This window comes from Podarcis gaigeae (assembly GCF_964106915.1).
Source record: "Podarcis gaigeae genome assembly, chromosome: 7".
In the NCBI taxonomy this organism is placed as follows: Eukaryota; Metazoa; Chordata; class Lepidosauria; order Squamata; family Lacertidae; genus Podarcis; species Podarcis gaigeae.
This window is the reverse complement of record NC_139683.1, coordinates 30,004,252-30,017,371: the sequence shown is the minus strand read 5'-3', so window position 1 is coordinate 30,017,371 and position 13,120 is coordinate 30,004,252. Positions and strand designations below refer to the sequence as shown.

Genomic DNA, 13,120 nt, shown 5'->3' with positions numbered 1-13,120 from the left:
GGAACGGATCAACTGTCCTGTGAGAAAACATCACAGAATTCGGGACTTCTTAGTTTAGAGAAACGGCAAGTTAAGAAGTGAAACAATAAAACGGTGCAAACATTTTCTTCCCTCTTTTGTAACACTAGAACTAGTGTACAGTGGTATCTTGGGTTAAGAACTTAATTTGTTCTGGAGGTCCGTTCTTAACCTGAAGCACCACTTTAGCTAATGGGGCCTCCCGCTGCCACCGGCGTACAATTTCTGTTCTCATCCTGAGGTAAAATTCTTAAACCGAGGTACTATTTCTGGGTTAGCGGAGTCTGTAACCTGAAGCGTCTGTAACCCGAGGTACCATTGTACATCCAATTGAAGCTGAATGTTTGCAAATTCGGGACAGATAAAAGAAGCTTGCTCCCACAGAAGACAGTGATGGCTGCTAACTTGGTTGGCTTTTAAAGAGGATCGGACAAATTCATGGAGGGCAAGGCTATCAATGGCTATTAGCCACAATGGCTACCGTATGTTCTGCCTCCACTGTTATGCCTCTGAACACCAGTTGCTGGGGAAATACTGCTGCAACTCATCTCCAGCTTGCAGGCTTCCCCATGGCATCTGGTTGGTCATTGTGAGAACTGGAGGCTTTAGCATTTAGGTGAATTTAAAAAACAACAACGCACATCTCATGTAATACTACAAAGGTACCATGTAAATAGGCTTTAAGTGTCTTCTGGCACAAAGTAATCTCTAAGCAGCCCATAACACAGATTTGAACCGATTGATTTAGGCCAGGAAACATCTTTTACTTGTTCACCAACAATGACAGTTGAAATGCAGCTGGACAGCTTGCTGCTGCTCTTAATCAGATAGCAGTTTCCAAATGAGATAGGCAAGAGCTGCTGTTGTCATGCAGCATGTTTCCAGAGTCACACACACCACACAGTGTGTTTTGCTTCTTAGAGCAGTTGCTCCCTGGGGATTAAGACACCTCAGGAGTACAAAGTAGCAAAGCCCCACAAGGTCAGAACTCGTGAGCAGATCCAAAGGAAGCATGAGCAGGGTTCTCTGGAATAAAAGCCTGGATGCTACTTTGATGCTATGTATCACTCCAATTTCTGCTTCCCTTTAGGTAAATTGTGAGCATGGTTTCTAAAACGTTCCATTTTCAGCCCCCCCCCCCCAAACCACAACTTGGGAGAAGTTAAACAAACAAAGCCACTCAGCTCCCTCCTCAAAAGATTAGATATTTTTAGACTACTTCTCAGAAAAAAAAACCCCTCTTGTTTATAGTTCACTAATGATGGCTGTTGAACCCTGAATGTTTTTCAGAGCACAGCAGCAATTAAAACAGCCAGAAGACTGATCAGCACTCAAATGTGTGCCTGTTTGTGCATGTGTGAAACATTCGTGATTTTCTTTTTTAAAAAAGAAAAGAAAAAAAGAAATGGGACAAAATAGAGGAGATTGATGTTACGAAGGAATAATCACTGAGATGACCAGGGCAAACACACGAATTACTACTTAAATGTCAGCTTTGACACAGTTTGCAATCCATTACTCATAGTGCTTTAATAAATATTGCTTAATAATATTTAATAATGCATGCTTGTTTCCATTTTGTTGTATGATGTAGAAATAATATTAGCTTCACAATATTGTTCACAGCAGCTTTTGCTACAGGAAGTGACCAAGAGGCAAGGAACTATATAAGTGTGCAAAGCTATTTAACCTCACCTAGTGGCTTTGCAGAAATGCATTCCTATTAGCAAGATCCCCAAACCACACTGCATATAAACATTAGCTGCTGGCTAGAATGCAACAGCTAAAGCAGCCTAAATGGCCTTTTCTTCTTCACACAAGTTCTCTCATTAAATGTTAATCCAGTCGACATAAGCACAGTGGGGAGGCACCAGCGCTGAACTTAAATGATCCTCAGAGTCAAAATAAGGCTGCAGATGTTCAATGTTTAAATTTCTGTGTTAAGGTGATGGCTTATTAGCAGTTTTAATTAATCACTATAAAAGCAAAACAATTTTAAAAAATTACCTTTATTCTTACATGCTTCTTCATTCAGAACTGTACAGATTGTCATGTAAAGGCAATACCAAACAAGCTATATGCACAGCATGCTATGAAGTCCTTCCCAGTGATCTGGTTCTTGGAATTTTCAGATTCTTGCCCGCTCTGCTACTTTCTGAATCTGTATGCGCAGCACAGATCCCTACCTTATTTGGCTGCCAAGCCTATTACAGTGAGCAAACAATGCCTTCTCTGTCAGAACAGAGAATGAATAGTATCACAAAGACACTCCTCTCATGTACAGCTCTGGACTTTTCCCTCCTCCTCCTTTCAAAGCAATCTAACTAGGGTGAGAACGGATGACAGGAAATCGCTAGTATATTTTAGTGTGTCCCCTTCCTCAGTGCCAGTCATCATTATTAAAATGACAGCAAAAGAATATGATTTTTTAATTATTATTCAATAGCATAGATTTAACAATGGAATGCATCAACTGGCTTTATACTTTCTAAGTGACTGGAAGTGAAAGCAAACATCTGGAACATCCATTTTCTGGGTATGGAAAGTCTGCTTCAAGCCATCAAGAGCAAAACAAAAGAGCAAGAAGAAAATCTCACAGATTGTCAGCTGAGTGTGGATAAATCTTCCGGCTACTCTCTGTTTCGAAACAGATTTGGTCTTTGAACAGAGACCGGGCTTCGGGAATTGAGAACTTGTATTATGAATGATAGAGCAAGAGTTTGAAGTGGGATTTGTGTGATGATAGTGGATGAATAAATCTTTGGGTGACTGGGGGCTCACTTTGCTCCTTCAAGGCAAGGAGACTAATTTCAAGAAAATGCAAAATGATTCTGCGGATACTGAATGCCTGCTGTGCAGTGATCATATTGGTGCAATGATCTTTCGTACATTAGAGCACCTAAATGATAAAAATATTAAAATTATATAAACTTGTGGTTTATAGGCTAAGCAGTTCCTCTGCTATCAATAACATTTCACTATAGAGCCATATAGTACACTATTAAATTAAGTATCCTTCCAGACAGTGCTGGAAAGATACCAGTGTGTCTTCCAATGAAAGGAATGTTTTTTAAAAACCAAACCTTTCTGTACATAGCCCATTCTGATTTTATGCTGTCTGGTAGCACATGTATTTGATTAAACCCATGCAGTGGCGTCTACTTGACCATATCTGGACCATCCTCCTACATTTTCCTTCAAAGACTGCCAGAGGCTGATTGAGAGTCACCAGATGCTACAGATAAATAGACGATGGCTATTCGCCATCATGCCCTACTTGAGTGTTTCCCAGGGGCATTTGGCTAGCCACTTGTATAGACAGAATGTTGTATCAGGTGGACCATTGGCTGTATCCAGCAAGGGTCACAGGAAATCAGCCAAAGCTCTTCCAAGTGTAACTTCAGACAACTGAATGCACCCTTAATATGAAACAGATGAGTTGAGTGCCATATACATTAATTTTGCAGGATCCCCACAACTGCACAAGTCTGACACAACAACACAGTCAATACAATTCCCAGATGACACGTCCCAATGCAGTAATTATGTAATTAAATGGCAACTCACTCACAAGCTAAATGGAGGCCCTTTTATTTTCCCCAAGTGAGTTTTGAACAGATTGAGGCTGACAATGTCCATGATGAAATTTTGTCATGTTCCTACTCATTATAACAACGTATTAACTATATAAAAATGAAGAGCTGTGGCCTAGAGGAAATGGCCTGTGCTGCCTGACTGATAGAAGATTGTGGGTCTTTTTACTCCTTTAAAAGCCTGCTTCAATATTTATTCTAAAAATGAATAAAACCAAGTAATGCTACAAGGAAAGCACTGTATGTACATTCAGTACATGTAATGCTACTTGTACGATCCAATAAATGGCAAAAGGGAAATAACACATAAATCTTATGGAGGTTTTTAAAAACATTTATTGCTTGAGGCAAAGCAGAGCTAGTTTTTCTTTTTTTAAGGTCAAACTGCATCAAGGTAGTGCAGCACTTTATTCTCAAATGTAGCTCAAGGTTTAATGTGCCAGAGCAGCTGACGTGGTCTTGGAGACTGCAGAACACCAGCTGTTTTGGATCCATCTTATTGCAGTTAATAACATAAAAATGAAAGATTACCTATCAAAATGAAATCTTACTTCACATAGGTACAGTGAACTACCATGAGTCCAGACCCAGAATAACCTTTAATTCAACTAAGCATTATTGAATATATCCATATGGACACAGAAGTGGCCCAGGTGAGGAACAATAAAGAGGAGCTGAATTCTCCTAAGACAGACACACTACTGATAAGGAGCTCCCAGTTCTGAGAACTGGAGATTTTGCCTGTATCTAGCAGGGCGCTACCCTGCCTCTCAAAGAAGTATGCTGTTTAGGAACAATTATGGTCGTACCTCAGAAACAGAACGGAATGCGTTCCAGAAGTCTGTTCGACTTCCAAAACATTCGGAAACCAAGGCATGGCTTCCGATTGACTGCAGGAAGCTCTTGTCGGACCATTCGGGTTCCAAAGAACGTTTGCAAACTGTAACACTCACTTCTGGGTTTGCGGCATTCGGGAGCCAAAGCGTTCAACTCGCAAGGCATTTGACTTCTGAGGTATGACTGTACTGGAATGTTCATAGAGGCCCAGGTAGCAATAAAAGTCTTGCCCAAGTTGACTCTCAGTCTTTTCAACCCAAATATTTTTTTTCAGATATTGATAGTAACAGGCCAAGAACAAACTCAGTGGATAGAGTAGATTCATACAACCACCCTGCTGTAGCTCTAAAGCCAATACCAGTGATTCCTTTCCCTGCAACATCAGGTGCAGAGGTGGTTGCATGAGGAAGTCTCATGCAAATTACAATTGTCTTCTCTTGAGCAGAGCTGAAACTTGAAAGCAATAAAACTCTCAATGGTTTTTCATACACTCAGCTAAGCTTGTAGACTCTTGAACACATGTCCTGATCATGCAAACGACTATGTGCCCTGAAATAGCTTTGATAATTTGGTTGACTATAGAGGTGTTGTGATGTGGACACAAGAATACATGGAGCTCAACTGAAAGTGTCAACCCAGAAACCAAATTAGAGTATTGTATCCTCAATCCTAGGCCTTTATTTTATTCCTTGCTTTGATATGCACACCTCTTGTGATTTGCATGAAGCAATTTGTAGCTGATGAAAGTCTCAACAGAATGATAGCCATTGTTAAGTTTTGACTCGCAGTGATGATAGCCAGCAAAATATTGTAAATCTTATAATACACTTGATGTTTCATTGATAGCAAGGTCTGATTATCCTAATAGCAATATTGTGTGTCCTCCACACTCATTTCAGTATTACCCCTCACAACTTCATCCAAGATAAATTGAGGGGTCCCACCTATGGCACCCACTGCCCACCCGAAGCATGCATGAAATCCTATTGCTTGTGCATATTCTGAATAGGCATTTGAAGGAAGGCTTCAAAACTGGAGCCTAGCACGCCACTGAATAAAAAATTCCAAGTGCATACTTATTGAAAATAGGCTTTTAAACATTTGCTTTCCTTTTTTATGAAAGGGACAAATAAATTGCATATTATTTATTAAATTTATTTTATGTCCTCCGTCCCATAGAAGCCAAAGGTGGCAATTCAACAGAGCCTTAGACGCACCACTGACTATTGCTCCTCTAGCTGTATTCACCCCACACCATTTGTTAATGTCTACATATGGGGGGAAATGCAATGAAAAGTAGAATAAATATGCACGTTTCTAGTAAGTATTTCAGTTGTTGGACATCTTGAACTGCCTGTCATACCATTTCATGAGTGCTATTCTGTGCCTCATTTAAGAAGATGAAATAACTGACAGGCTTAGTGGTCTTTCATGCTGTTATTTTCATTTCTTAATTAGATTTCCAATCATGACTCCCCCCCCCCCTCCATACTTGCAACTTTCACATGCATTTAAAGTAATATGGCTAGGAAAATGACAAAAACCAATCATTTTACCATGTTGTCATGACCGAGTAATAAGAAATCCCTAGATATAGTTTGAATTATGCAGAATATTTCATTTAGCTAAATGAAATTGCTAAGCTCTCAAAACACAAGGGAATCGTAATAAAAACACTTTTCTGACATGCCAAATCTGATTAAAAAGCATGTCAAATAATATGCCAAGTCACTGGATGTCAGCATAATGGAGGACTTTGGAAATTAAATATTCATGAAACTAAAATTATGCCCATCCACCAGAAAGGGAAACCATGCAATATGACTGCACATTAACAGATAATTAATCTTAAGATTTCCCCTATAAAAATACAAAGAGGAAAGACTGACATATTGTTGCTATTCCAGTGACAACACTAGGCAAAGTAATTAGGAAAAAGAGCTTTTTAAAAAAAAATAAATCACCAATCTGGTGTTCTTTTTGTGAAACAGCAGCACTGTTTTCTGTACACCTTTTGAAAGTGGCCTGTGTTCCATTAATGTCTGGAAACTGCTGAATTTCAAAATATGCTTGCTGTAGAAAACCTTAGCTTTTGAACTTCAAAGGTGTTGACATCTGTTTCGGAACTGATTAATGAAATATTCAGCATTAGACTAGGGATGCGGAACCTATGGCTCTCCAGATGTTGTTGTCTCACAACTCCCTCTATTGTAAGTTGAGGACCCGCACCCGCGTAGTGGTGAATAAGGACACAAGTATTTAGGTTAACGGGCTGAAAAGGCCACAACTTTTATTGATTACAGCATGTGAGTGGTATTGGCTTAGGCATTGGATCACACAACCTATAGAGTGGTACCTCGGGTTACATACGCTTCAGGTTACATATGCTTCTGGTTACAGACTCCGCTAACCCAGAAATATTACCTCGGGTTAAGAACTTTGCTTCAGGATGCGAACAGAAATTGTGCTTTGGCGGCGCAGCGGCAGCAGGAGGCCGCATTAGCTAAAGTGGTGCTTCAGGTTAAGAACAGTTTCAGGATAAGAACAGACCTCCGGAACGAATTAAGTACTTAACTCGAGGTACCACTGTAGGTATAAAATAAATGTATCTAAGTTTTGAAAAAACAACAACTTGGTACAACTTTGTTACATATGTAAACAGTATGAACAATGAGACAGGACCTGCTATGAAATATGGACAAATGAGGAATGCTTAATCTTACAATTGGATTGTTTACTGAAACAATGAGATTTTATTTATCATTTTGGACGCTCAACACAAATTTACTGAAGAGAAATATAACGTATTCAGGGATAAATACTAATACGGTATTCATTTCTATGTATGGTGTAGTTTGATCATTTGTTGGAATATATTACTGTAATGAATAAAGTGAAAATTGCAGTGGTGGGGGGAGGGAGAGGGAAGGAGACCAATATTTTAATCAGTTGCCTGTAATGCTTTTCATCACTACAGCCATGCACAAAAGACAGAGTTAACATTATTTCCTGAAGTTTCTTTCCTTTCTCGCATTGGATTCTTGTGAGAGAAATTTACCGCAGCAGCTGCAGACAGCTGTGAACTTTCCCAAGGGGCATGCAGCTGCCTCTGCTTCTGATAAATCAATGATAGTTCTATGATGATGGTGAAAAGAACTTAGCTACCCCTGAAATAAGATCATTTGCTGGTATTGTGGGAACTCAGGCAGCAAAACTGCTATTACATGTATTCAATGCAAAGAGTGTAAATTAATATCGGGAAAGCAATTGACTAGAAACAATGTGGGTGGAGGGAAATAAGACGAATTATGCAAAATATTTCTGGCTCTTGAAATGGAAAGTCTCGAAAGAATCTGTGGGTCCTTGTACTAGTCATCTCATCCTTTCTTCCTAGTCAAACAATCAAGCAGATGAATATAAAATACTGAATATTGTGAAATGTTCCTAAATATATATCAAGTTTCAAAATTATTTGTGGTGAAGGATTTGCTGTGACATCAAGCACTATGAAAAGGAATGCATTCAATTCTGCACTTACACCTAAAGTGAATTTTCAGTCTTCAGGACCAACAGAAACCTAGACATCTTCAGAACCTTTGCAGTATGATATGAAATGCTCTGGAGTCTACTTACTTCATTGCAAATATATTTTATTCATCAGCATTTTGGTGGGAATTTTTCCTGATAGACACATTTTTTGATATGCAATTTTGCTTAATATAGTCATTTTTGCAAAGCAATTTCCTCTAATATAATGCATTTGTTCTAGACTCGGGTAGGTAGCCGTGTTGGTCTGACACAGTCGAAACATATAAAAAAATTGTCCAGTAGCACCTTAGAGACCAACTAAGTTTGTTCTTGGTATAAGCTTTTCATGTGCATGCTTATAGCAAGAACAAACTTAGATGACAATTTTTAATATATTTTTTATATAATGCATTTGTGTATGTTGTTTTCACTAATACATGCATTTGAATAAAATAAAATAAAAATACTACTAGCTGCCATGGTAAACAACCCCCTCAACTTTAAACTGTTAGGACAATTTCAGGTACCACATTTAAGAAGAAAACCACCACCACCCATTTCCCATGCAAATAAGGGTAGTAAATTGGATTAGAACCTAAGTTATTAAAAATATAGAACTCCAAATATAGAATTCTGCAACATGCTGGTTCTGTCAAGTTTCTTTTTAGCAAGACTCGGTCAACCTAAGGAGCTAAAAAGGCCACTTGTTTTTCTTTGGCACCCTTACTATTACAAGAGACCTGACTTTGCAAGCTGTTGGTTACAAGCAAGGCTGTGGGGGAGAAGAATAGACCTCTCATGTACAGGACACTCATTCTTCCTCCTCCTCCTCCTCCTCCTCTTACAATGGCAAATGGTAGAAGTTGGAGGAGAAAATGTAGAGAGAGTAAAAGGGCCAGGCAGAGCAAAATAAGAATTGGGGTAGAGGGGGGAAAGCAGTGGCAGATGGGAAGCACCAGAGCCCATGCATGCCTCTTCCTAGTTATTTTGTGTGCTTTTCAAGCCATACTAATTCTGAAGCTGTGGAGAAGAAGCCAGGAAATAAAAGGCCTTTTTTTTAATGGGCTAAACTAAATCAATACAGGAGCTTCCAAACACCACCACTATATTAGGACCATCAAACAAACATACTCAGTAATAGCCCAAGACATAATTTATGACCTCATAAACGTCTCCCATGAATGAGCACCCTTCACTGCTTGGGTCCCCCATCCATTTACAGCTCTGTATCCAACTTCCTCCTCCCTTCAGCCTCTTATTTATATATATATTCCAGCTGCGTCTCACCGAGAGCTGATCCCGTTTTTTCATTCAACGTTCCCAGTAAGTGAAGTGTTAATATGACCCATGCATATCAGCTGATCATATCTCCTCTGTTTGAAGCACCACTGAATTAAAACAGCATAAATCCCCTCTGCCAACTATCAAAAAAGGGAGAGAATGCATTAGCAGAAACCCCTGGTTTTTGAAAAATGGCTTTTAAACTGATTCAGCTGAGCCACAGTTTTGCCCTCCATTAGGGAAAGGCCAAAATGCTGATACTGCTTTTCTAAACCATTAGCAAAGCTACACCTCTGTTGTCATAACCATACAGGGCCATCTCTTACTAGCATAAATCTAAAAGCATTTAAGTATCAGCACAAGACTACTTACAAATATACATATAGTAAGTCAACTAACTTTTACTCAAAGTAGACCCTTTGGGTGGAATTCAAAGTTGTGCTATGCCAGATGAAATGATTCCCCTCCCTTTGTGTGCTGTTCTGAGGGTTCGCTCACTGAAATTAACAGACCTAAGTAACAGTCAGTTGAACACAATAATAAAGCCCATTGATTTCAATGATTACGAGTTAGTCGGCTACCACCCCAACAGAGCATGTCATAGGATGTTTTAAAATTTGAGCTGAGACTTCATTAGATTTTAATTTTAGTGCTTTCCGTAATACTGTTTTGGTAACTGCCGTTGCCTAAGAAGCATTTCCACGACAGTATCAATAATGTACTGGTATTTGTTTTCATTTGTCATAGTTTGCTCTTTAACACAGAGTTATTGATGAGCAAACAAACAAACACAAAACCCAATGCCTATAGGATTTGCCTTTTGTCAGTGACATTTCCCTCTTCATTTAAAACAAAAGTTGCCATATTGCCGTTATTAGGACTCAGGTCTTAACAATAGGCACACACAGGCCTGGAAGTAAATTCACAAAAGGGAAAAAAACCAGTTATTTCTAAGCAAAATACACATCCTAATCATGCTTTGATTTTCCCCCTCCCCCATGTTCCTTGGTGCCAGCTCATAAGAACACAGAGCTGAAAGGCTTCAGGAACAGGAATTATATCCAAAGCTATCCGAGTTGAATATTATGCTCCCTCATAATGCAGTTTGATACAGAGCTGTAAGCAATGCTTCTCTTAACCCTTATTGCCTCAGGAGCTGAATCCACCAAATTGCTTCTGAATTGTGAAATAATCTAGCTGCCTTACACAGATTATCTATTGGCTTTATATACCTGCTCAAACCTTGAGATCGTGACTGAAGGACCTTCTCCAGGCTCTTCTGCCTAGAGAAGTGAGGTGGGTGCTGGGGGGGGGGAAGCACCCCCTTGCCCCCTCCTATTTCTGAACTCTTGCCATTAACATAGGCTACTTTTCTTTCTCACCAACCTATAAATATACAGTGGTGGTGGTGTTGTTGTTGTTTAGTCGTTTAGTCATGTCCGACTCTTCGTGACCCCATGGACCAGAGCATGCCAGTGGTACGTCGGGTTAAGAACTTAATTTGTTCTGGAGGTCCATTCTTAACCTGAAACTGTTCTTAACCTGAGGTACCACTAGCTAATGGGGCCTCCCGCTGCTGCCACGCCACCGCCGCGCAATTTCTGTTCTCATCCTGAAGCAAAGTTCTTAACCTGAGATACTATTTCTGGGTTAGCGGAGTCTGTAACCTGAAGCGTCTGTAACCTGAAGTGTCTGTAACCCGAGCTACCACTGTATTTTGCTCTTTCTGTGCCCTACCTGATTCCCACCCCTTGGTATTGCCACCAGGTGTGTGGTTATTAACAAGAAGGGTAGAATGCCCTCCCCAGTGAGACACTCCAGAACTTTCCCACACCTGGTGAGGACTTTGCAAAGTCTTAGACCTTTTAGAATGTTTGCCCTTGAAATACATTATTTATGCTGTGGTTTCAATGCTCCTTGTTCTGGTCCTTAGGCAGGAAATGGATTGATTAATGTAAATGTTCCAATTATGTATTTTAATGTTTTAATTGTTTGAACTGTGTGAACTGCCCAGAGGACTTTTATTGATTGGCTAGTGAACATATGGTCTAAATAAATTAATTACAGAGATAAAAAGCCACTTTATAATGGTTTGGACCACTGGTCTATCTGCCCCAAACTTTGGCAGCAGCTCTCCAGAGTTTCAGCAAAGGCCCTTTCCTGTTGCTGAAGGTATTCCCTAGTATTTCGAGTTAAAACTAAATCTGAAAACCAAGTATTCCAGGACCAAGAGACATAAAAAAAGCAGAATGGTACTTTAATGTGTGTGCACTTTTTAAAGAGTTAGCTAACCAATGCAAGACTGTTGGATATCAACTGTTAGATCAGGCATAGGCAACCTTTTGCCCTCCAGATGTTTTGGACTACAATTCCCATCATCCCTGACCACTGGTCTTGTTAGCTAGGGAGCATGGGAATTGTAGGCCAAAACATCTGGAGGGCCAAAGGTTGCCTTTGCCTGTGTTAGATTATCAGTTCTGGGGACCAAGGTTCAGCCAGGTTGCTTTGATTGACAGGTTAACTGGCAAATCTTAAGCAGGAGAGCATTTGTTAACACCATTTGGGAGCAAAAAGATGGGGCAATCAAGGTGTTATTTACAAAGCAGACTCCCTGGCCTTTCCTGTCAAGGCAGCAGAATTCAAAAGGAGGTCTCAGAGATTCAGTCCCTGTGATTCAGAAGTGGCAAGTGCTACATGACCTGGCTGCTTTGGCAGAATGGTGGACTTGAGAAAGTGTGAATCTAAAGGAGCTATATGATTGCAGGGTAGGTCGTGTCACATTATATACACTCTAGTTTACTAGCTTCTAGGGGACACATCATGTGTGGCTGGGGTTAGCAAACTTTTTCAGCAGGGGGCCGGTCCACTGTCCCTCAGACCTTGTGGGGGACCGGACTATATTTTTTTTGGGGGGGGGGGAATTAACGAATTCCTATGCCCCACAAATTACACGGGTGGCGCTGTGGGTAAAACCTCAGTGCCTAGGACTTGCCAATCGCATGGTTGGCGGTTCGAATCCCCGTGGCGGGGTGAGCTCCCGTTGTTCGGTCCCAGCTCCTGCCCACCTAGCAGTTCGAAAGCACCCTTAAGTGCAAGTAGATAAATAGGTACCGCTTTATAGCGGGAAGGTAAACGGCGTTTCCGTGTGCTGCTCTGGTGCCGGTTCGCTGGAGCAGCTTCGTCACGCTGGCCAAGTGACCCAGAAGTGTCTGCAGACAGCGCTGGCTCCCAGCCTCTAGAGTGAGATGAGCGCACAACCCTAGAGTCTGTCAAGACTGGCCCGTACAGGCAGGGGTACCTTTACCTTTACTTTACCTTTATGCCCCACAAATAACCCAGAGATGCATTTTAAATAAAATCACACATTCTACTCATGTAAAAACACGCTGATTCCTGGACTATCCGTGGGCCGGATTTAGAAGGCGATTGGGCCGGATCTATCCCCCAGGCCCTAGTTTGCCTACCGATGGGCTGGACTCTCTTCTTAGGAAAACGCTAAGTGGTTTGCTGAGGTCAGAACATGCAGCATTCTAAATTAATGAGTGATAATCCAGTGGTGACTGTCTGCTGATGGAAAAGAATCGATCAATAGAACGCAGAGCAATGCAACTTTTGATGACTCTCTTCTGCACCCTCTGCACAACACCTCCCATATTTGAATCAGCTCCAGGGGTGGCGTCCCCTAACCCTCTGGATCAGATACAAAATAGGATAACTGAAAACTGTCCCCCTCCCTATTTCATTCCATCAGAATTCCCTTCCATCAGTGGACAGGCACTACAATGGCTAGGTGGGATATGTTTAAGTACACTAAATAATTTTGAAATATTTTTTATAAAAAGATATATGTTTTATGGCTTCTG

General features: G+C 40.6%; 1 protein-coding gene across 8 annotated transcripts in view; it reads right to left on the bottom strand.

Annotated features, from left to right (window-relative positions):
* PAG1 (phosphoprotein membrane anchor with glycosphingolipid microdomains 1) overlaps window positions 1–13,120 on the bottom strand; it is a 97,603-nt gene that overhangs the window by 44,419 nt on the left and 40,064 nt on the right. Inside the window, exon 1 of one of the 8 annotated variants that reach the window (XM_083747924.1) lies at window positions 2,026–2,266. The exons of 5 other annotated variants lie outside the window; for them this stretch is intronic. The gene's annotated coding sequence lies outside the window, so the exon portion shown is untranslated. Of the gene's footprint in view, window positions 1–2,025; window positions 2,267–13,120 lie in introns of those variants that run through there. 2 more of the 8 variants (XM_083747925.1, XM_083747919.1) reach the window with 2 other exon arrangements.